This window comes from Echinops telfairi, unplaced genomic scaffold (assembly GCF_000313985.2).
Source record: "Echinops telfairi isolate 266 unplaced genomic scaffold, ASM31398v2 ScPeMD7_23;HRSCAF=83, whole genome shotgun sequence".
NCBI lineage: Eukaryota > Metazoa > Chordata > Mammalia > Afrosoricida > Tenrecidae > Echinops > Echinops telfairi.
The window spans coordinates 2,359,341-2,384,486 of NW_022103920.1; positions in this window are offsets into that span (position 1 = coordinate 2,359,341).

Here is a 25,146-nt window from a genome sequence, read left to right on the forward strand (position 1 = left end):
GTACCGCTGCTCAGCCTTCCCTTCAAGCGGCCGGGCCAGCCCAGGACTTGACATTTCATGTCAGCAGTCCCTTGAGACCACGCCAAGCCCCCACCCTGCATGGTGGTCTCTTTGTCCCCGATCCTGCAAGGTGGACCCTGTGGCCACACCCAGCTCCTGCCTTGCACCATGAACCCTGTGACCTGCCCCCTGCACTGGGCACCCTCTGGCCCCGCTTTGCTCTGGGGGAGTCCTCCTGGACTCCGTAGGTCCCCACCTCTCCAGGGGAGCAACTCTACTGTGAGACGGTTACCAAGTCCTGTTCAAGCCCAGCATCTTGGTTGAATGCCTGCAATTTGATCCGTGCTCCTAAAACAGAGCATCTCCTCTGACCTCATAAAACGGAGCTTTTCCCTTGGGGTCAGTAAGTGAAATTGCGTGACAGTGAAATGTGGCAGAAGATGCTGGGTGCCAGACCGTGACAGCCTCTTACAGCAACAGGGTCCTTCCATGAGGGGTGGGAAGGCCTGAGGGAAAGGCGGAGATGAACCCTCTGCCCCCCTGCTAAGCCAGGAGGTATGAGTGCCCCTATGTGGCAGGGAAGAAAGCCTTGGTGCTTAGTTTCTGAGAAGTCAGTCACTGACGCCCCTTTGGGGCACCATTTTACTCTGACACACCTGGGGGTGTCCCACCACATTTAAATCTAACTCTTGATGTGAAAGGTCAGGGGACACGCAAGGAAGATGGTACAGGTAATCAGGTGTCAAGAGGGGAGGTAACTCAGACACCAGACCCACAGCTGTCAACTGGATTTCAGCTCAGAGGAACCCCGCAGGGCAGAGTGGAACTGTTCCTTGGGGTTTCTGAGGGTCTCACTGTTTATGGAGCAGACAGCCTCATCTTTCTCCAGGAGTAAGTGGTGGGTTTGAACCCCAACCTGGTGGTTTGCAGCCCAAAGCCTAACCCACAATCCCACCCAGGCCCCTTAGGTATAAAATCAGCACGTTTTACTCTAAAGGCAGTATTAGGCTGGTCTGTCTAGAGAAACAGAACCAGGGACACATATGGGTAAGAAAGAAAATGATATCAAGACGTAATTTGATATTAAGAAGGTGTGCCAGCCCAGTCCCACTCAGGTTGATGGTCCCATGTTAGGCACGGCCTTCTTCAAATGCAGGGGGTCCAAGTTCAGTGGGAACGTGGCAGCGTGCGGAGATCTCCCAGGGCCGGAAGCCCACAAGGGGCTGCCCCAGGAGGGAGACACAGAATCCAAGTAAGCTGAAAGGTGAAGGGAGGGAGGGAGAGAAGCTCCTGGTCTCCCCACCCCACCCCCCGCCCACGCCCCGCTATTGGGGAGCATCCTACACTTGCACACAGCTTCCAGTTGACACACAGTTTAACTGCCAGGCGCAGCTGGTGGGATGGAAGTTGAATGGAAGGCACACGCAGTTGGAGAGGAGCTGAGACAGACCTGGGAAGCGTGGCTTTCACGTGAGTGCAACAGGGAGCAGAGGAAGTCCTGGGACAGCTACTGCAGCATGCTGTGACACCCAGTGACAATGACTCGTGAGGAAGCAGAGGCCTGGTGAGTGTTCCCAGGGCCTACCAGAGATGAAGGAGCTGAGGGAGCGAGTGGAGCAGAAGCTGACAGCCCTGGAGGGACCGGGTGATGTTTCCTGGGTGCCTTCCTGGGAGGGGGAGGACCCAGATTTGGGGAATCAAAACACAGGAGGCCAAGTTCAGTTGGAATTTCGGAGGAGCCTGGTTTGGAGTTCTGTGTGACCCTGGAAATCAATTCATCATTTATCTGAAATCCACATTTCACTGGGGACACACATTTTCCCTGACCTCCGGAAGTTTCCTGTGCTGGAGATCACTCTTGGAGGGTGAAGAATCAGCTTGGTGGGTCAGTAAAATACAAATCCACACTATTTCATGCAGATGACAAATTTAGCCCATGAGCAAGTCAATGCCGACAGACTGCCAGGACAACTCCTGCGACCAGGCATGAACTGAGGTAAGGGAAGCGCGTGGCCACCTACGTAGAAAGAACAGGATTGATGAGCACAGGTCACTCACAGATATTCTCAGAGAAAAGGCGGAAACTGGAGAGAGAGAAAATGCAATTACCTAGAACTTGTAGTTTAAAAATTACAATAAAGTGGGTTCCACTGCTTCGTAGCGCGCCTGGGAATCAGCTGGGAACCCAGGGCCTGCAGAGAGGAGAGGCTAAAGAGTTTGTCACAGCCATTTCTGTTTTTCGAAAAGAGAGCGATGATTAAATGTGCGTATTCATTAGGGAAATAAGCACATGGACCTCCCACAGCGGATAAGTGTACATTGAAACCTCTAAGAAGCCAGAATATTTATCTTAAAAGGAGGGAAAAAATGGAATACGAACCATCCAGACATGTACATAATATTTGGCCCAAGATTGGAGTGGGAAGAAACATGTTTTAAAATAGACACTGTTCGGGGTCATGGAGCCCATTCCAATGCAGTGACCCTATGTGCGACAGGAGAAAACACTGCCCAGGTCAGCGCCGTCCCGTCCCCAGCGCAGTTGCTGTGAGCCTGCTCATGAGGGTCCACCCCTTTTTGCTGATCTGCCACTTTACCACACCTGATGTCCTTCTCCAGGTGCTTTGAAAGGATGATATCGGTAATATGTAAAGTACAGACTCCTGAGGGCACACAGAGACATTTACGAAGCTCAACATGTGGTAGGTGCAGGATGGGCAGAGTGATAGGGAGGTGTGGTGATAAGTGTGATAGGGTGAGGGCAGGGGTGGTAGGTGCAGGTAGGGGGGTGGGGTGGTAGATGAGGGTAAGGAGAGCAATAGGTGCAAGTAGGGAGTGTGGTAGGTATAGGGCAGGGAGAGTGATAGGAGCAGGTAGGGGGAATGGTAAGTACAGTCTTTCCCAACCAAGGTATATGCCAACCAGGTTTCCTCTGGAAAGTCAGCCCCGTGAGATCACACAGGCCACTTCCTTCCGGTGGCTCCTGAGTCCACTCTCCCCTCTCTCCTAATCCTCCTGAAACTGGGCCTGGGATAAAGTTGCCGCTTTTTGTCTCAGATGGTGAAATATTCTTAGGTGTGTGCTCCTCACTGGTGTTACTGTCCCCTGGCCGCCCTGTCTGTTGTTTGGCTGAAATCAGAGCCACATGCGTGGCTAGACCTGACGGGAGGGTGGCTGAGGATCATAGTCTTGGGGTTCCACCAGGTCTGTCCAACCTGTAAGCCTGGTCTCTTTTATGATTTTGATTTTGAATCACATTTTTCTCTTACTTCAGCCAGAACCTTCTAATGGGATCCTTTTCAAAACAGTGGGCAGCGGTGGCCTGGCACCAGCTGGTTATTCTGGTCTCAAGGGCCCAGAGACAGAGGTCCATGTGGTCTGTTGGCCTGCCTGCCCACCTGCCCGCCCGCCCGCTGGATTAATTGTGTCCACGTGTCCTTGCTTTCCATCACCCTTCTGTCCTCCCCACAGGGTGAGGGCAATAGTTGCACCTGAACGAGTGGTTCCTGAGCTTTTAAGACTCAGGTCACCACTGATCCAGGTAGATGCAGATATCTCTCAATCAAGGCTGGTTTTCATACCCAGGATGGCCGCCATGAGGTGACCTTCAAGTGAAGAGCATTTCCATTTGGGAACTCGGTTGGTTATTCAAGTTCATGTCTACTTCAGAGAACTGGGTCCCCTGGCAGAACAAACTGTTCTCAGCTATCAGGCAAAGGTGGCCCCAAACATACCCAGAACCACCTGGAGACAGGTCTAGCCATCTGCTTCTTACAGGTCACTCACTGCCTGGGGAACCCTGAGGAGCAGTTCTAGGCTGCAGTGCACAACGAGTCCCCATGGAGGCATCGTGAGTCCAGACAGATTATTGCCAATGCAACGCACAACCACGGCCACGCAGCGGGAGAAAGCAGCGGGCTGGCTGCAGCCCCCACAGGTCTCCCTGGAAGCCAGGCGCAGGAGCTGACTCCTACCGTTCCTACCCGCCTGACCTGCAAGACACCCAGACACCCAGAACGGAATGGAGCGGTGACCGATTGCCTAGGCCCAGCCTGCTCTGGAGAGGTATCCAGGAATCTAATATATATACAAGGTGACTTTTGTTCATTAATTGTTTGGGAGAATCATGCATCTATTCTACTGCCATAATTTCATTTTTTCCCCCAGAATTCACAGGGTTTATTAAAGAAGTTAATAGGTGGTGATACAGGTGAGAAATAATTAAGATACCATTGTTTGGTAAGGACAAGTCACAAAGTTCTTTCAGAGCTGCTGATAAATTCCTGAAGTGCATGCCACACTGCTGTAAGCCTCATTCGGAAGGCATCCTACCCAAGTGCCACGTGTCCGCAGCCCAGCTTCCCCAATAAATGCAAGGCACCCCACTCCACAAGCCAACCCTCTGCCCCACAGCACTCATGTTCCCTGGCTCTGTGGGCTGCGAATCCACCACTGTGCCTCATGCTCTGGGGCCTGGTCCTCTTGCTGCTCCTCTGATGAAGCAGTCTTCTGCATGGAGGAGTACGTAGCACAGGGATCTTGGGGTCCAGAGGTCACCCTTTAGCTAAGGGGAGCATATTTTAACATTGGCAAAGCGGAACGAAAGCGGGACACCATTGATAAAACTCATATCCTGGCGAAACAGCCACATGGCAGCCGAAAACCGTATACTGTAGCTTGCCGTGCATTCTTTCCAAAAATCACCGCGGGACATGGGAAAACTTGTTAAAAATCGGGACTGTCCTGCCAAAAACGGGACATCTGGTCACCTTACTTTACTCCTGGCTCCTGCTGGTAGTGAAATCCCCTCTCCTGCTCCTTAGATGGCTCATCTATACCCAGCGGGTTGGCAATCACCATGAACTCTGTTAACAATCACGCACAAGTGCATCCTATTAGTGTTTTCTTCATACTGTCCTCTCGAGACCCATGCAAAAAGAATAAAGGTCACGTGGTGGGGGTGACAGAGGGTTTGACTCAAAGAGCCGTATTACGTACGTCATAGCCTCTTCCTTGTTTCCCTGTTGGGATTTCTAACTTCAGATGTTTACATACCTCCCTGTGATATTTTACTTGCCTTCTGGGCTGCCTTTTGAAATGTTCTGTTCAACTCTTTGACTTTATCAGTTCATTTATGAAGAAATTGTTGCTACAAGATGTTGAAAGGTATCTCAGAGGGTTACAGAACTTACTGTTGACATCAAGGAAAGTTGTTCAAATGGCCAATCCCAGCAGTGTGGTATTTCTACACCCGCCCTTCGCCCTCAGGAGTTGACCCACTGGTAAGTAGGCCCTTTGACGAGCCATGCCCGCTCTTCATAAGGACTGGGTCCTCCTGGAGAAAATCATGACAACTTGCCCCCTGGAAATGCGATTTTTGAGAAGAGCAAATTTCAAAGGATCGCTGCAAAGCATGAATCAAGATAATCACGTAGGGATGTTAACTACTTTCAGCGACTTCACATAAAAGACATGGGCACTGCGTCTTTCTCACAGCGCGGGACCAAGCCCTGCCATCCACACCAAAGTGGCCTCCTCAAAGCTAAACGAGCTTACAAGGCACAGGTTTACTGAGCAGCGCTGGGAGCATTTCATTAAATATAAGATATGGGATAGCACGTTCAGATACACACACACACACACACACAAATGCATCTTAAAACAACACAGCTCAGCTTTTCATCTTAGAGATAAGCCAATCCGAACTCAATATGGTTACCATAGTTAGTGAGCTCACTTAGATTTGAGTCCTAGACTCAAAATGGGGAGTAACCCAGAGCAGAGAAAGGGCAACCCAGGGCTGAGGTCAGCTGAGGCGCAGTGTCCCCACACTCTCCCCCTCCAGCCTGTGAAGAACAAGCAGAGGGGGCCATTTGAAGATGAGGTTGATAATGTAGGGTTGACAGATGACAGACTGGGCAGCTCATTAAAGCTCCAGTTCACACACACACAAAAAATGAGTTTCATAGCATATGTTGTCTGAGATATTTTTACACAAAAAAGATAAAAATAAGATAAAACAAGACAGACAAGTTAAAGGACAGATGTAGGTCTCACGAGAGCACCATGGTCCACCATCCCAGATGTCACCTCTGGTCCTCATGGCTGCCTTTCTTTCCGGACTCATGACCAGCATCCAAGGACGATACTTCCTGCAAGTTGTTGGGGTGACATGGCGGCATCAAAGGACCGCACAGTGCCCTGTCTTCCGGCTCTGGGGAGGTTTCCAGCCCTCTCAAACTCATATGTTGTCTGCGGCCTTTGTGGTAGCCCTACTCCGGGCCTCCATGAGTTGAGTTCCAACGCAGTTCCCAAAGACCATGCTGTGCCTCCGCTGCCTACCCCACCATCTCTCCAGAATTCCCAGCCCCAAACACGGCCCTGCGGTCTCTGGGAGACAGCGTGTCAGCTGTGAAGCAGCCCTGTTAGTGCAAAGCCCCCACACGCCCTCCTCCTCATGAAGGTCACCTTCACAGAACTGTTGTACGAACAGGGAGGAGCAGCTCAGTCAAACGCTTGGGCTCCCTTCAATCACAAATGGATTTCTACTAGCTTCTAAGAGGTAATTAGGCTTCGGAATACTCAATGCCAAGTCTAGGATTCTTTATGCGCTGAATTTATATGAGCTCCAGCTGAAGCGATGGGCTCTCCAGGGTCACAGTTGCCTCATATCCAGTCCGGAAACTGGGAAGCCTGGTCACCCCAGACTCTCTGGACAGACCCAGTTCTTGTCAAGTCAGTCAAAGGTTCATAGACATGTATGAGGACAGTGTGGACATTAAATTGCCCCCGGATGTAGATTAGGGATATGTAGGATAGAATGAGGACTGGGAGTTGAAATGATCCTTCCTGCCTTCCTTCCTTCTCCCCTTCCTTTGCCCTCATCTTAGCCTACAGCATGTGACTATCACACTACCCTCACTCATAAGAGAGGTATGCTAGCATGGACAAGGAGAAGGAGGGAAGACAGAAGAGTTTCCTTCATCCTGGTCATTCTGCCATGGAAGTTTCAGGATCTGCTCCTCAGGGAACAGAGGGACACAGCACATTCATTGAGGAAAGGGTGTTGGAGAGTCATGGAATAAGGTAGGCTGAAGCATCCCTCCCTCTCTCTTCAGCTCTCTTCTGATATTCTCAGGGTCAAGGTTAAGCAAAAAGAACATGCAATGCCAAAGGAACTAAATACTAAATAACTTTCGGCTAAAACATTCTTACTTACAACTACAATACCCATAAAGAATATCACTAAATGGCAATGGCAATGTTAATGGCCAAAAAGGGACCTATTACGGTGTCCTGTTAGGAAACAGGACTGCATTTGGGTTTGTGGGCACCCTGCTAATAATGTCCTCCCCATTCTAGAATCCTTCCTCTGCTCACACTGACAGCAAACTAGAGAGAGAGCCGACACATTTCGTTGGCAGTGCCTTCAGTTGGGGGTCTTGCTTTTCGTTGCTCACATCTCCTCTCTTTGTCTCTGTTGATTCCTTAGTGAAGCATCTCTAGAAGACCTCGGTGGGTAGGTTGCCCCTTCAGAAGGACAAGGAGAGCTGGGAAAAGAAGGAGACCATTCACAGCATATGAAGAGGAGTGGAGAATCGAGGATGCTTTCATCCCGGGTGCACTTAGCAAGCATGGTGTCCTCCTCCGGGACTGATCTGGGCCTGGCGTTTCGTGTAACATTGCCAAAGTGTGCGAGACCCGTTCTCACCCCTTCACTTCTATGGGCCGTTGATTTGGGCTGCTCCTCTTCCAAGACAGCATTGTTGGCCCTACTTTCAATCTTCTTTGCCAACATCCGAATTCCAAAGCTTCCATTCTCCTCTTCTGGTCATTTGCACGCATGTGAGATGATGGAAGTTAGCATGGCTTGAGCCAGCCATACTCCGGTCCTCAAAATGGCACTTTTGCTCTTTAACACCTGAGGGAGGCCTTGCACTGGTCTGGGGAGCAAGTGGGCCTCATGCAACATCACCCTCTTGGATTCTTGACTGCTGCTTCCGTGAGTATGGGCGGGGGAGCCAAGCCAAATAAAACCCTGCGCCACTTCTGTAGGCTTTCCAATCGTCATGTGGGGGTTGCTGCTCCCACTGTGAACACTTTGCCACTCTTTACGTTCAGTTTCCTGCCATACTAAAGGCTAGATCCTTTGAGCCTCACCAGCAAGTGCTTCAAGTCCTCCCTTTCAGCAAGCACGGCTGCGTCATCTGAGTATCACAGGCTGTCACAAACCTTCCTGTGACCCCGATGCTGTTTTCTTCACATACTCCCACGTCTTGGTTTATTTGCTCTGCATAACGGGTTTCAAGATCCGTGGCACTAATCAACTATGTGAGCACTGAAAATAAAAAATGAGGCTGAAGCAGAACTGTGGATTAACGGTAATTGCTAAGTATGGCTGACATGTGTGACTATTTAATATCATTAGCTCTCATGATTGCACTCCTAAGGAAGAGCGGCACAAAGGGACGTTTATGACACGGGGTCCCCTGAACCCTTCCCCTCGTCCAAGAGCTGACAAGGATTCAAGAGGCTGTCATAGTCTTGAGGAATCTCCTTTGCAATTTTTGTATCATTAGAAATTACCCAGAGCTCCTGCTAGCACACACGAAGGCATTTACTGGGACCTGTTCGAGTGCAAAATGACTGACAGGTCAGGACTGACAGAAAAGAGGTTTTACAACCCATCTTCTGGAGGAGTGCTGGGTTAATCAAGTCCCTCAGCCTCACGGGACCATGAGATCCGCCTCCTGACCATCTCCTCATTAAGTGACAGGAGGGAACTGTGGATAGCTAGTGTGGCCCCGAGACCAATGTGCCAGACAGAGAGGGCGGGGGAGAGACGCCAGGGACGCAGTAAGGAGCGCATTACAGCCCCGCACTCAGCCAGCCCACCTCGGGAAAAGCCACTCTGTCATTCAGGTGCTTGGCATGCTGCTGGCACGCCACTCCTCCGTGAGCATTTGACCTCTTTGAGTTCTGCTTCAAGTCCTTGGAAGGTCCCCAAAGATGTCAAATGGGTACAAGTGAACATTCAGTGCCCTTCACTGAGGTTTCCTCTCTGGGCTGATTCCACTCCACCTCCTTTCTGACAATTCCTGCTGGCTTCCTTTGCAACCTACCAGTGGACATTCCCATTGAACTGGACACCAGCCTGTCCACCCCGGCCTGCCGTTTCCTAATGTAGTGCAACCAGCATCACTTGGAAGCAGAATTGTTTCCCACTGGAGCGTGGGTTGCTGGGGGATGAGGCAGAGTTAGAGGAGGAGAACAGTCAGTTCCTTACCACTCAGCTCCCAGGGGAGCTGTTGACTCTGCAGACACAGAGAGGCTGTGACTATAGTACTGGGATCTGCCCTACTACGTGCCAGCTCAGGGACTCGAGAAAGAGCTCTAATCCATTCGTTTTAATCTCTAAATGGTCAATGCCACATGAAACACGTGCCTAGATAGATAGTTAATCGATGACACGATTAACATGTCACAGAAGGATACATAGATAAACCCCAATCTCCAAATGACTAGACAGCTGAGTGGTGGAGCTGGACAAACACTCCCTCAACTCATTGATCGAGGGCAATAAGTAAGAAAGGTAACACATTGTGGATGGCATATCTGGATACAATGGAGTAGAACTACCCCTTTCCTCTGTGGTCATCCTCCCCCAAACCTATGGCTCCCATCTAACGACGAGGAAACCACCAGACATGTCACAGTTGAGGGACATTCTATAAGCCACCTGCCTTCCTCCAAACCACAACTAAGAGCTAAATATTGGGTACGAGTTAAACAAATCTTAATAGAACAGGCACTTGAAGCAGCATATGACCCCTGGCTGGTCCACTGCCACCACTGAATGATGCCAAAACAAAACAAAACAAAACAACAACAACAACAACAGCAAACACTGCCACAAGTCCATTCTGACTCACAGCGACCACATAGGACGGGGGGAACTTGTCAGGAGAAGCCAGACTCCGGAGCAGGGCTTTGTGCTTGGTAAAGTAGAGGGACAGTGAAACAAACAAACAACCAAAAAGAGCAAGGCCCTCAATGAGATACAGTTTCTTCAGCTCAGGCACAGGAACAATTGTGAGGATGGAGCAGGGTGGGCAGTGTTTTGCTCTGTTTGCAGGGTCACTGTGGTGCGAACCGACTTGATGGCACCTAACGACAGCACGTCGTAACAGGGATGGAATGCCTCATCCTTCTCCCGGGGAGAGCAGGTGAATTCAAACTGCTAACCTTGAAGGGAGCGACCCAATGTACCATCCAAGGCCCCTGTGCCATGCTGAGGGACGTTTACAATACTTGGGGCAGGAGACTTGGGGTATATGGGTCCTTTCAGTACTCTATGTCAATGTTCCCTGGAATCTAAAACTCTTCTAAAAAATAAAATGGATGAGCTCAGCACAGATTGTAGATGGCAGGAAAGTCAATGATTTTGAAGACAGATCAATATAAATGATCCAATCTGAAGAATAGAGAGAGACAGAGGGAAGGAGAGGGAAAAAAAGTGGGGGAGGGCTAAGAACAAATTGCTCCCTGTGCATGCAATCTGATTGAGCTTAGCAAGAGGAGGGTGGATTCATCCAGGGGCTATTTGAAAAAGAGTTAGCCCAGGGGTTGTTTTCTAAGCATCTGACTGACGGATACGAGAGAATGCGATGGTTTGATGTTTCCCCACCAGAGAAGGTGAGCTATTTTTTCCCTTATGTACTTGCTATGGTGGGCACACCGCAGGGACTTCCTTAGTTAGGAAGTTGCTTACATGTGCAGAGTAGAAGTTCATTTCTCTGTACATGCTAGTGCTATGCTCAGTATCACAAGAAACTTGTCTAAAAAGTAGATGTGGGAGAAGGGCTTCGCTCTCGGGCTCAGGATGAGACCATCATGGAGTGTGAGGGTGGTGAAGAGTCTGCTATCTGTCTCATGTTGCATTGTATTGTCTGGATCCGAGAAGCAACGGCTCTGATGAAGGTTAAGAGCATCTCCAGAGAAACCACATGAGACGTGGGTTTCCTGATTCCATGCCAAGACACTTCATAAAATGGAACCAAGCTTTGTCGCTGTTGCGAGGCACCATGAAGCCCGTGACCCCTGCAGAACAGAAGGAAACACCGCCCACCCGGCCCTGCGCCGCCCTCTCATTGGTCATGTTGGAGCCCATCGTTGCAGCCACTGTGTCAACCCATCTCCTCAAGGGTCTTCCTCTTTTTCACTGCCCTGCACTTCGCCATGCAGGGCTTTCCTCCATTGACTGACCTCTCCTGATAACAAGTCTGGAGTGCATGAGAGGAAGCCTCACCACCCACGCCTCCTACCTGTACTTCTCCCAGGAGAGATCGAGCATAGAGATGGATGCGCTCTTTGGGCAGCCCTTGGGATTTTCCCGCTCTTTCTGCCGCCATTGGTTTCCCTGTTGCATTCACCGATGATGTATTTGCCAGTAGAACCTAAGACTTGGGTGGCTCCCAGAGCAGTCCCGCTTGGCTGGCATTTCCATATCCCAGGATCAGAGGCAGCCCACTGTGGCTTTGTGAGTGTCCCCAAGGCAGTGAGGACACCTATGGTCCTGGGGTGCTCATTACTTGGATGGACCTGCAGATAGAAAGGCAAGAAGTCAGAAACCTTCTCAATGGCTTGTATCTACCACCCCACACTGAAGAAATGCTCTTCCGATACTTCTCTGCTCCCTAGGAGAGTCCCGTGTGGCACAAATATGTCAGTAAGCAGTCTGTGGCTAGCACAAAGGTGGAGCTTTGAGTCCAACCAGGGGTGGTTCTGAAGAAACATCTTCCCCTCTTCTCCCAACAAACCGGTCATTGAAAAGCCTGTGGGATAGTCCAACACCCCCCAGGGTCACCTTGAGTCAAGATAGACTCCACATTAACTTTGTAACTATAAATATAAATATATATATAATTTCAGGAAGTTTTAATGGGCGCCTTATGCTCACCTGGAAATTTAGATTGTCCACCCAAGGACCACAGGTTGTCTGTCCATTGGTCATAATTCCTCATGTTCCAACCCATCATGTGGCTGACTGTACCACTTCTGCCACCCACGCTGGAAGTGTATCATGCTGTAAAATTAAATAAAAGAAAGAGCAGGGGCTCTTGTTAATCATCTTATTTAATACCACTTCACCCAGAAAGGACTCAATCATTCTGGGCACCAGGCTGCAGCCCCATCTCTTTTCCGTTTGCAATAAACCAATTCAATTCCCCACAGCTCCGTTGAAAGGGGGATTTAATTGTCAACTCGGCTGACAAGCCTGCTGCTTGACACTTGCATGTGGTCCCAGTGGCCTAAGGATGACAAATCAATATTAATTTCCAGCGAATTGAGCAAAATGTGAATATTTCATAAGGGATTAAAGTTCTCTCCATTCCATGACAACAGAGGGAGATTGGATTTCAATTTTTGGCATCTCATATTTAGCAAAATTAACAAAATCAATAAATATATGGATTCTTCAAAAAATGTTTACTTAAAAAATATCATTATTTCGAGTTGAAAAGTACATTCTAAAACATATACTTCCTTCCCCATTTTGTTATGAGTCATCTGCTTGAAATCTATAATAGATCCACTTCAGAGTGAAGATGGGATGTTTAAAATCAACATCAATGGAGGAAGATCACGATTTTTAAAGAGGCTGCTCATTAACAGAATAAGCATTTAAAATGTAAACAAATATTTTCTTTGTAGATATGGCATTGTAGTCAGATATAGATTACAATATCAGTTTGTTCCTGACCAGATACATTATGGTGGTCAAGATCTATAATCCCTTCAGAGCCCCAATTTTCTCTCAAAAAATAGAAACCTTTCCGTGAAGAACTTTGAGAATGTGAAATTAAAATGTATGGGGTTTACAAGTAGACTTATTTGCATACAAATACTTGTCAATCAACCAAGAAGAAATCGACTGTCCACTTCAGAAAAAATAGCCTCTGGTTCCTCTATGGGTAGCATTGAGGACTTCAGTTACTGAAACCCAATGAACAGAAACAGAGCATTGGCAGAGGTAGTGCCAGAAGGTGAGCCCCTCAGATCAGAAGACACTCAGAATATGACTGAGTGAGAGCTGTCTTCGCAAGTAGAGTCAACCGTAACGACGTGAGTGGAGCCAAGCCTGCTGGAGTAGCATCTTCAGTTGCTGATGGGGCACAACTCTAAATGGGAAGACACAGCTGCAAACATCAACTGACGATTAGAGCTTAGAATGTAACATTATGAATCCAGGAAAACTGAAAGGCATTAAAGATGAACATTGATACTCTAGGCATTGGTGAAACGACATGGTCTCGTATTGGCCATTTTGAAACAGAAAATCCTATGGTTTTCTAAGACAGGAATGACAAAATCAAGAGGAGTGCTGTTGCGTTCACCCTCAAAAAGGGCATTTCAAGGTCTATCTTGAAGTACAGGGCTGTCTGTGATAGAATATGGTCTATCACTATACAAGGAAATCCAATCAGTTCCACAAGTATTCAAGTTATGTACCAATCATGAAAGCTAGTGATGAAGACATGGAAGAATTCAACCAAGTCCTCCATCTGAAATCGATCAAATATGTAATTGAAAAAGTACTTGAAGTGCTTGCGGATGAAGATCAAGTATTGAAACCTTTGGTGTGGATTACAACTCAATGTAAGGAAAACAGAAATACTCATGACTGATCCAATAGGTAACATCATGATAAGCAAAGAACAAAATTGGCATTGTCAAGGTTTTATCTTGCTTGGATTCATAATTGGTGCTCATGGAAGCCGCAATTAAGAGATTCATAGAAGCATTACATTGGGCAGGTCTTCACGAGAACTGGAACTTCTGTAAACTTCCTCAACTGCTGGCCTCTTCAACGTGATGAAAAGCAAGGCCATGGCTTTGAGGTCTAAGATTCACCTGACCCGAGCCATGGTATTTTCATTCACCTCATAGGCACGTGAAAGTTGGAATGAGGAAACCGAGCAAATGAATGGCATTCAATTGCGGTGCTGGTGAAGCACACTGCCAAAGAAGGCGCAAATCTGCCTGAGAGGGAGGACAGCCCAAATGCTCCTTAAAGGCCAGGATGACGAGTCTCCATTTCAAGTATTTTGGACATACCGTTGGGGAAACCAGCTCCTTGGTAAAGGGGAGGAGCATCAAGAAAGCGGGAGGCCCTCAGCAAGAAGGATTGGCAAGGTGCCTGCACCAATGGGATCCCACATAAGAGCAGTGGTAAGGACGGCACGGATGGGCAGTGTCTCACTCTGCTGTGCACAGGAGCTCCATGAGTCAGAACTCACCGGACGACTCCTAACAACATAGCAGCAGCACCACTGTCCCCAAAACAGATCCACTGCCATCGAGTTGAGTCTGACTCCCAGTGATCCTATGTGACACTTCTGAGACTGTTACCCTTCAGTGGAGCAACGGTCTCCTGCTGGGCAGCTGACCGGAGAGTAAGCAGCCCAAAGCGGCACCCTATATGTATAAAAATAGTATTTGGCTCCGTTGTTATGCTTAATCAATTATTTCCTCTAACCTTCCTTGTATGCATTTTAAATGATCTCATTTGTAATTCAATGAGGATGACATTGACACCATTTTTGATAGCCCGAGTCCTTCATTCTGGAAGCATTTGTAAGATGGGACTGATAAAGTTGCTTTTCCCCTTCACAATTGAAAACCCACCTTGCTTTAACGTAGAGTGCTCTAATACAATGTGTGTCTTTAAACACATTATCTTTCAGGCCCCAGGCATGCAGCAGTGCTAGCAGTCTTCAACTGTTCACCCCTTAACGTTGGGGAGAATTGGAATGACTGAAGAAGGGGTGATGGGTGTAAAAACAGATGGCAACCTTTCACTAAAACTTGAGAATATTTTGGAAGGCGAAATGACACGTGACAAGTGCATGCGGTAGAAATGGCTAATTATGAACCTTGGCCAGCCCCAGTCGTCCTCTGGTTCATCGGCTTTCTAAATCTCAACTGGGCACATGGACACCCTTCACACACTCCCCTCAAGTCAATTCCAACTCATAGCAACTCTACAGGAGAGAGGAGATCCAAAGCTGTAATCTTTCACAAAGCAGACAGCTTCAGTTTCCTCTGACAGTTTGAATAGCCTACCTACACCTAACAGCTCCACTCTCAACCCACTGCACCATAGGCTCCTAGACCTACAAGAAGAGCCTGTGTTTCACAGCCTCATTTCCAGTAGGAGACACTGCATGACTAAGTCCTGGGCAGTGGGATGTGATCAGAATTGATTACTTTGCTAGCAGAAGTGTGAGTGGATTTGTTCTTTGCTTCCTGATCAAAGGACACTGAATTCTATTGCCTGGAAATTCTTCCCTGGAAATGCTAATTCATTAGATTTAGAATGTGATGGGCAGTCTGTGTGTGGGAATGTGTCACAGTTTGAAGGGTGGCTGCCCCAAAGACACACCCATGCCCTTAATACCAATGCATGTGACTTTGTTTTGGAAAAGGGTCTTTGCAGCTGCAATTAAGCAAAGCATGATGAAATGAGGTCACTCTGGTGTATCTGGATGGGCCCCCCCTTCACCCCGGGACAAGGAACAGAGAAGACTAAGACAAAGAGAAGGCGGTCGGGTGAAGAAAGAGGCTGAGATGGCATGATGTCATCCCAAACCAAGCTATCAGGGAGCCCATGAGAGCTAGGAGAGTCAGGAGGAATCCTCCCTGGGAGCCTCAGAGGGAGCAGCTCTGTTGCAGAGCATTGAGTTCGGTTTTGGAGTGAGCCGCTGGACTGGCAGTGCATGTGTTTCTCTGAGTTAAAGCCAGCAAGCTCAGGGAAGCCTGCTCTGGCAAGTCCAGGAAGCCAACCCAAACTCTCTGATCAATGATCCGAAGGTGATCCCTCAGGGGATGAGGATTCATACCCACAGTGCAGAGTCTCTGTTCAACCAGGTAGGGGCCGCAAGTGGGGGAGACATTTCCTAAATTGCCTTAAATTTTATTGAGAGGGACTGAACACATGAGTTACAAAAAAATATCAATTTGGACCTTAAAACAAAATCTAATACAGCAAACAAAGATGCGTATGTTCTGTCGGAAAGGGTGCTGAGTTCATGGGATTTTTACAATAACCTTCAGACCATAGCCCCCACCCTTTTTTTATATCAAATGAAGAGCAGCCTCTGAAACGATGTCATATTTTACCTGTGGCTCTGAGGTTACACTTAGTACAGTTCAGCTGGGATGAGTCTATTTCGTCTCCTCATTTAGTGTTGTAAATCATGTGCTTCCAAAATGCATTTGAGGGATTGGAAGGAAAAGACATTGGTACAATAAAAATGTAATATCAGAAGGTGGGTTTGCAGGTAATTATTACATCAGGAATCTATTGCTGAATGATAAAGGAGATAAGTTCTTGAGATCTGTGCATAATGGAAATTGAACAGCTTCTAGGTAATACGTCCAAGAACAGCTATAACATGCACACATAGAAGGCATCCATGTCAAGCACTGAGAGGAGTAGGTGCAAGGTGCCTTCTCCTATCATTCTGTCAATAATACGCCCAAGTCTACAATCCTCAAGAACCTTGCAATACTGAGGTTCCAAGTACGATGAAAACTGCTATATTCACGGACTGCCATTCAGCATTTACAGCAAAACAGTACGGAGGAGCCTGAGGCCATCATGCTGCACTAAAAGGAGCGAGGCATAAAGAGCACATATCTGATTAGCCTACTGATGTGAAGTCCACGGGCAGCAACTCGATCATGATCCTGTTGAGAAAGGCCTGTGTTTGGAGGCTGACTGTAGCTTTTGGGGGATGATGAAAAGTTATAGATCTTGTTGGGTTCCTGATAACATGGTCATCGGTATGTACCACTTATGAATCATACACTTCATACCTGTCAATTTCGCTGTCTGAGGACTTTATTCCCATTATGTATTTGTATCTGTGTGTGGATCATATGTAGGTATATATCCATATCTGTTTATATATATGGGTGTATATGCACATATATAAGGATGTTTTACAAGGGAGCTTCAAAAGGAAATCAAAGCTGATGGAATGTTTATGAGCTTTCCGAAGCCCCCTGGTACTGTGTTTGAGTCTGACAGCACCTGAGGACATTCGTCCCGGCATTGAACACTTTTCCCAGGGGAAGCCAGACTGCGCTCAAGGAACTGATCAGCATCGTGGTGGCCTAGCTGCATGAGGAGGTTTGACTTTCCGGGTTTAGTGAATACAAACTTAACTCAGCGAGGATTTGGACGGGCACCAGAAAGCTAGCGATGAGACTTGAATATTTTGCTCACTGGAATTTGAAGATTTTGTGTCAAACCATATGCGGGTGAAAATAAACGTGTGCAGTTTTAGTTTTAAACGGTGGGTCTACAGATCTGTATTACTTTCCTAATACTAGCCTCTCATCCCCCCAAAAAGAGCTACTTTGAAATTGTTCCAGATGCCAAATCTTCCACCTTCTTCAGTGATTATTCTCACAGTGAGGTTCTGTCCCACTAGCACACGGATGAACACCAGGCTGTTAAGTGAGAGGTAGGCCTGGCCTTCAATTCTAGCTCTCTCTTCACTAGCTGCATGAAACACAGATCAAATCCCCACCCCAGCAAGGTCCTCCTACCTCAAAAGTACCAATCACTGTGGGTCAGGGTATGGTGAGTAGTCAATGAAGCCATACATGTACAGCACCACCTGAAGGGATCAATACATTTCACAATTTCAGGCAAAGTGTGTGTATCCCAAAGTGTCTTGTCTCCATCCATTAATAATTTAATGTAAGTGACTGGCATGATTTTCCACTTTCCCAAAGCTATTTATAGAGCCCTGATGTCCCAGGGCCTGAGTGTTTGCAAACCATGAGGTCTGTGGTTCAAACCCACTGGCTGCTCTGGAGGAGAAGGAGGTGGCCATCTGCAAAGATGCACTGCTTTGGGGAGCCTGTGGGGAAGTTCCATTTCATCGTCCAGAGTCTGTATGAGTGGAACCAACTCGATACCAACGGGCCCAGACAGCCTTGTGATAAAAGGTCTTTAAAATGTGAAATTGATCGATCAATATGTTTTCTGTATTTCAATATACACAAAAGCCCATTCCACACGCAATCGATACAAAACACATCATTTTACCGATGTAGGTCGTCTTTGGGCTGGACTGTGTGCATGTGATTCAAGAGTGCGTGGTCATTTGGGAATGGTCGCATTGAAAGTGTCCAGTCCACATGTCACCAGGGGCTGCTCTACAGTGTGACAAGCAGCTCGCATCAAGAAATGTCATAAACAAATAAGATCCAAGCCTACAGATAAAACAGAGAAGGCTGGGAGTAAAACATTTCTTTTAGACAATCCTATTTTAAAAATTTTTTATTTATTTTATCATTGATATTGTTAGTACATTGAAGGCTACAATCAAGAGAGACAAATCCCTGGAAACGGACATCAGGCTTGGTAAAGTGGCGGTCAGGGAAAAAGAGGGAGGCCCCGACAAGATGGATTGCCACAGTGGTTGCCAACATAGGCTCAAACATGACACGATTTGTGAAGACAGAGCGGTGTCTCTGTCTGTTGCCTCGGGGCCGTTCTGAGTCAGAACTGACTGGATGTCACCGAACGACAACATGGCCGCATGTATAAACAACAACACACACAGATTCAGCAGGTTCTATGGGTACCATTTGGTGGCATGGATTGTCAGGGGGGTGTGAAACTATCCACACGTTCCTTTCCTGTGTTCTCCTTCCCCGAGTTAACAGACTCGGTGCCCCCTAAGGCTCCTATCCAGTCTTTAACATCTCATCTGCCAATTTGATTGCCTATAGACATCTCTAAAAGATCGTAGTGCTCAAGTCTTAGCCAGTATTTATTATACAAAAAAAGGGATTGAAACTAAATAATTGAAGCCTAGTACATCATCTCCAGTGGGTAGTTAGAGGTAGCATCTACAGGCTCTATTGCTGTGTGCATGATGGTCCTCAGAATGGATTAATTTTCGTTATTGGTGTGGTCACTGTTGACGGATGCCCTTGAGTTGCTTCCGACTCAGCGACCATGTTCACAACAGAAGAAAGCAATGCCTCTGCGACATCCTCCTCACAGCTGCGAGGTCTGAGTCCACTGTCGCCGCACGGCGTGAGTCCGTCTGTCTCAGCGCGGGCCTGCCTTGTTTTCTCCTGATCGACCTCTACCTTTCCAAGTATGATGTCCTTCACCCGCGGCTAACTGCTCCTTCCTGACAGTGGGTCCAGAGCACAAGAGATTAAATATTGCCATCGTCATCTCAAAGGAGCATTCTGGTTATTCGTCCTCCAAGACGGATCTGCTTGTTCTTCTGGCCGTTTGTGGTACTCTCAATATTCTTCCCCAGCTCAGCAACTCAACCCGCCTTGTCTAGGTCTAGTCCATGCTACTTACAGAACTCTGGTGGAACGACTCCACAATGTTTCTGAGTCTGACGCTCGTTTTGGAAGTCAACAACCTCACCTTTCTTCCATGGAGTGGCTGGTGGGTTCAAATTACTGACCTTTCATGTGGTTGCCCAATCCTTCAACCATTGGACCACCACCATGCGAAGGAGCTGATTGACAGATTGAAGCTGCCTTTGAAGGCCTTCCATGTCATGCAGGCAAGACCGGGCTGCTGCCTAGACAGATTGGTGGTCTATCATCATTGGAAGCCAGCCCTGAGAAGTAAAGCTCTGTCTCCCACAGACCTACCTCTGTGCTACAGATTTGCACGCCTGCTCCCAGCCCCAACCACTGTGGGGTTGACTTCTCAGGCAGGTGGTGGTGTCCCATTGTGCCTGGAGACCCCTGAATGGAGCCCGAGGACAGACACAGCAGCTCCTACAAGCCATCACTCATGACGGCGTCTGCCCACCCACCATTCTCTGATCTACAGGGTTTCAGTTCATGCAGCCTTCTCCACTTCTGTAATGGTCAGCATTTTATGTGGGGCTGGTGAAAAACTGTAAAGCCCCCGGGGTGGGGGGACTGTACAGTTCACAGAAGAAGTGCAAACATTACATGTACTCCAGTAAACAATGCTGTATTGCATTGCTAAAACAACCAGTGAAAACCACTGCCATGGGGTGAGGCTCACTCAATGATCCCATAGGGCACAGTAGAACTGCTTAGGGCAACAGACAGCCCCATCTTTCTCCTGTGGAGCTGCTGGTGTGTTTGAAATGTCAACATTAAGGTTAGGTGGCGTGTGCTTAACCCACAGTGTCACCAGAGTGCCATGCACCATGAAAAGAGAAGGTCAAGTATTAAAAGCATATTATCTTTCATATCTTGCCAATAAGAAGGACTTTTTTTGTCCTCTTAACTATGAGTACATTTTGTCCAAAAGTAGCTTAGCAATGCTTCATCTGAAGAAGTCAGTAAGTTCAGATTCCTAACCCCGTTAGTCTGTTTCTTAAAACCTTGGAGAGTTATCAGAAAAGTAATACAATAATTCTTTTCAAGAACGATCATACCACAGTTATTTAAAATTGTGCAAGATTGGTAAGGCTCTAAATGCGCAAAAAAATTGGAGAAGGTTCAAATACATTATGGCACATTTATAAAAGAAATATGACTATTCTTCTATTAAAAAATGGTGTTTTCTAGATATTCATGATTCTGCTCAACGCAGTCGCTCTCTCGGCTTTACTTTTCAAGCAGATTGTATAGTTCTCCTCAACATAATTCCAAGAACAACATGCAGCTCCACTTGAAGTCCATCTAGCTGTCCACAGAAACCCTTGTCCCCCAAAGGCCTCCTACAGTCCAACCTCCTTCATCAGGTAAGTAGGGGTTATTCTTTAACATTTTCTCTACTGTCCAAGTTTTCTATAATCAGAGAGCTTTGCTTCACCCTTGAAATAAGAAAAGCAGGTTGAAATGGCTTTCAAAACCACCTGGAAGAGTTAGAGCAGTGTTTCCCAGAGTGGCCGGATCACCTGGCGGGTGTGCTGCTGGTGGTGGTGGGAGGTAGTGCTGCAAGGGTCCAGGGGGCCTGTAAGGCAGATGCCTACTCTTCATCCTGGAGGATGGGCTAGACTACAAACATACTTATTTGTAAGGGGAGTCGCTGAGTGCTTTTATCTCTAAAAGGGGAAATAGACCAAGGGAGCTTGGAATCCTTTGACTTAGATGGACATAAGTTGAGGTTGTGTTAACATGCACATTCTAGTTACACCTAGGAACTCAAGTGAACTGCCCTCCATGGAAGGACTTGGGGCGGGGGCACTGCTCAACATGCTGCACTGCTCCTGGTGAGCTTGGAAGTTCAAGACCGCCCAGAAAGACCTCATAAGAAAGTCTTGTGATTGCCTTCTGAAAACCCAGACACTGACGCCCCATGGAGCACAGTTCTTCCTCGACACAGGGGGCCCTCCTGGGAATCAGAGTTGGCTTTATGGCAACACATGGATAACTGCCCTGCAGTCTTCGAGCCTGAAATAAGGTAGTAAGAGGCAGGGGCAGGGGGGTCCCGTGCTCTCTGTAGTTATGCATAGCAGTGACCATCCAAATGTTGGCCATTCTTACAACTGAAGTACTCTTTCAAAGAGGGCAGCCCCTCAAACAGGCTAGAAGGCAGATTAAAAATGGTCGCTATTCTGCTTACACGTCTCAGGTCCTAAGCATGGGCCACTCCCTACCCAGGCAGTTTCTGGGCTACCTACTAGTCAGCCCAGGATGTGTGATGAGGGCAGGCCTGGTACTAGTTTAGAGCAGCAGTTTATAGAAAAGAGTTTAGTCAACACAGTCAACAAGCGTTTTTTTGTGAGCCATTGCTTCTACTTTGAGCTAGTCTGACGCTACCAGATTTGATCGCAGGAACGTAGGAGACAAGCTGGAAATCACAGGTTGCCTTTGGAGAGCTAAAAAGCAAATGGTTTTAATCCAGCAGCTCTGAGCCTGTTCTGTTTTATAATGGAGTTATTGCTTCCACTGATTTATAAATATGCACTCACTTAATTTTTTTCACAGTGCTTAGATCTGTGAGGGTAATAAAAAAAGAAATTTAAGCCCAACAATATCCACTTGTTTGTAATGTATGAGACAGATAATAAAAATAAGAGCTACCCTTCCTTGCAAGCTTAGCCTGTACAAGACTGTGTTAAGTACTGTGCATTATTTTTTTTCTGTAGCTGTAATCTCAATAAGGTGAGATGGATGCTACTTGCCTCTTATGTTTAACCTGGATTATAAGTGAGAACAGTGCATTTCAGAAAATAAAGGAAGATAACAAGTAATGAATGGCTACATCCAAATCCAGATATAAATAGTCTATTCAAAGAGATTACAGTCTCAACTCTAGGCTTATTTCTGCCTTCCTCAAAATTTAGGAGTACACTGTCCCCTTATTCCAAGACATAGCTTATTAAAAGTTAAACATTAATCATTAAAAATCAAATGGCTCATCTCCTCTCCCCAACCCTTCTGTAACGGGATGTCCAGTTGCCTACAGATGGGCTTTGGGTTCCCGCGCCGCACTCCCCATAATTCACAATGATATAGTTTTTTGTTCTGATAATGCCTGTTACCTGATCCCTTCGACACCTCATGATCACACAGACTGGGGTGCTTCTTCCATGTGGAATTTGTTGCTTCTCAGCTATATGGCCATTTGTTTACCTTAAAACCCTTAAGACCCCAGGTGCTATATCTTTCAATAGCTGGGCACCATCGGCTTTCTTCACCACATTTGCTTATGCACCCACTTTGTCATCAGCGACTATGTCGGGAAGGTGAGCATCATGGAATCCCAGTTTAATAGAAAAAAGTGTTCTTGCATTGAGGAAGTACTTGAGTGGAGGCCCAATGTCAATCTGCTACCTTAATACTAGACCTATAAATATGCATATAGATCTAATTCCCAATCATATAAATATATCTACATATGTACATGCCTGTGTTTAGACCTCTATAAATGCCCTTTGCTTCCTAGTTCTTTCCTCTATTTCTTTTTACTTTCCTCTTGTCCTACTATCATGCCCAGCCTTCATTTGGCTTTCAGTAATTCCTATCAGTTACATTGCCCTTGATCAAACCCTACCAGGCAATGATGAAACACACAACTTTCCTCTAGTTCTTAAATGCTTCCTACCCCCACTATCATGATCCCAATTCTACCTTACAGATCTGGCTAGACCAAGAGATGTACACTGGTACAGATAGGAACTGGAAACACAGGGAATCCAGGACAGATGAACCCTTCAGGACCAGTGGTGAGAGTGACGATACCGGGAGAGTTGAGGGAGGGTGGGGTGGAAAGGGGGAACCGATTGCAAGGATCTACATATAACCCCCTCCCTGGGGGATGGGCAGCAGAAAAGTGGGTGAAGGGAGACATCAGACAGTGTAAGACATGACAAAATAATAATAATTTATAAATTATCAAGGCTTCATGATGGAGGGGGCCGGGGAGGGAGGGGAAAAATAAGGAGCTGATACCAAGGGCCCAAATAGAAAGCAAATGTTTTGAGAATTGATGATGGCAACAAATGTACAAATGTGCTTCACACAGTGGATGGATGGATGGATGGTGATAAGAGTTGTACGAGCCCCCAATAAAATGACTTAAAAAATAAAATCAGATGGCACCAGCTGTATTGATTAGGGTTCCAGCATGAAGGAAATGAAGAGGACCATTCAAAGAGGGGTCAAGGAACACACTCTTTCTGAAGGGGAGGACCTGAATGGATCCAATGGTCAATGCACCCTACTAATAATAGAAGGGTTGAAGGTTTTAGTCCACCCAGAGGTACCTTGGAAAAAAGGGCTGGTGATCTACCTACTTCTGAGAAGTCCAGCAGTGAAAACGCGGTGGATCTAGCTCTTTACAAAGAGGACAGTGAAGGAGAAGAAGGAAGCTCTAGCCTCTCCCAGAAGTGAAGTCCAAGAAGGGCGTCCAGAATCCACAAAAGAATGTCCTCAGTGTATCACCCACCTCCTGTTGGCTGAAGACCCTGAGGCTGAGGGGCAACCCTCATAAGGGCACGCCCAGGATAAATCGGCTGGACCACTATGCCATCACCGCGTTCCCCCTGACTACTGAGCCAACCAGGAAGAAGATGGAAGATAACAATGCACTTGTGTTCGTGGTGCCTGTCAAGGCCAACAAGCACCAGATCAAACAGGCCAAGAACAGGCTCTTGACATTGACTTAGACAAGGTAAGTGCCTTGATCAGATGGGAAGAAGGAATACAGTTGACTGGATCCTGACTGTGAGGCTTTAGATGTTGCAACAAAATCAGAATCATCAAAGCTGATTCCAGCTTCGTAATGCTAAACGTAAACCTTTTCAATACAAAAACAGAAGAGAGATATGGGGAGTGGGGGTGGGAGAGGTGGGCGGGAGGAAGCAAGGAAGGAAAAACCCCTCTGGATCTCATATCTCCTTTGACACAGGTGGGGATCTGGCACATGTTTGAAGCAGGTAGAGTGTCGGGAACTCAGGAGATGATACAAACTGGTGCCCATGCTGATAGTTGGCATGTTGAGCCCTGGAGAGTTTACAGGGAAGCTGCTTGTTCTCCACATCCAGGGGAAGATGGTAGAACCACTCTAGCTGGAGAGAGTCTGTGTTTCCATCTAAGACCATGGGCCACCTCGGGAGTGACGCATGTCTACCCTGTCTCACCTTCTAAGCATCTCTCTAGTCCATCCATCAGATGAAGACAAGCTGAAGGCAGGAGTCAAGGTGCCAGCCATAGGTATGTTTGTATGTGTGTTTGGGGAGGCGACCCATAGAAGATGTGTGGCCTTCACCCAACTAGAATGAGAGCTGTTTCTATAGACAAGCCCTACCCATGGCCTTGAAGTCGATCCCAACTCAGAGTGACCACTTGGAATCGAATTCAACTGCACACAGGATGTCCTAGGTTCTAATGCTTATGGAGGCCGACTACCTCAGCTTTCCCCTGACAGCACCTGGTTGGTTCAAACGGCCCACCTTTCAGTTAGTAACTAAGCACTCTGACAACTATGCCACCTCAAACCCACCAAACCCATTGCCATTCTGCTTCATAGCAACCCCCTAGGGCTTCCATGACACGCCATCAATGATGTGTAGTTTCTGCATGAAACACATCAGCAAGTCCATCTTCACTCACAGAAAACCCACAGAGGAGAACCACTTCTTAGGGTTTCTAGGCTGCACA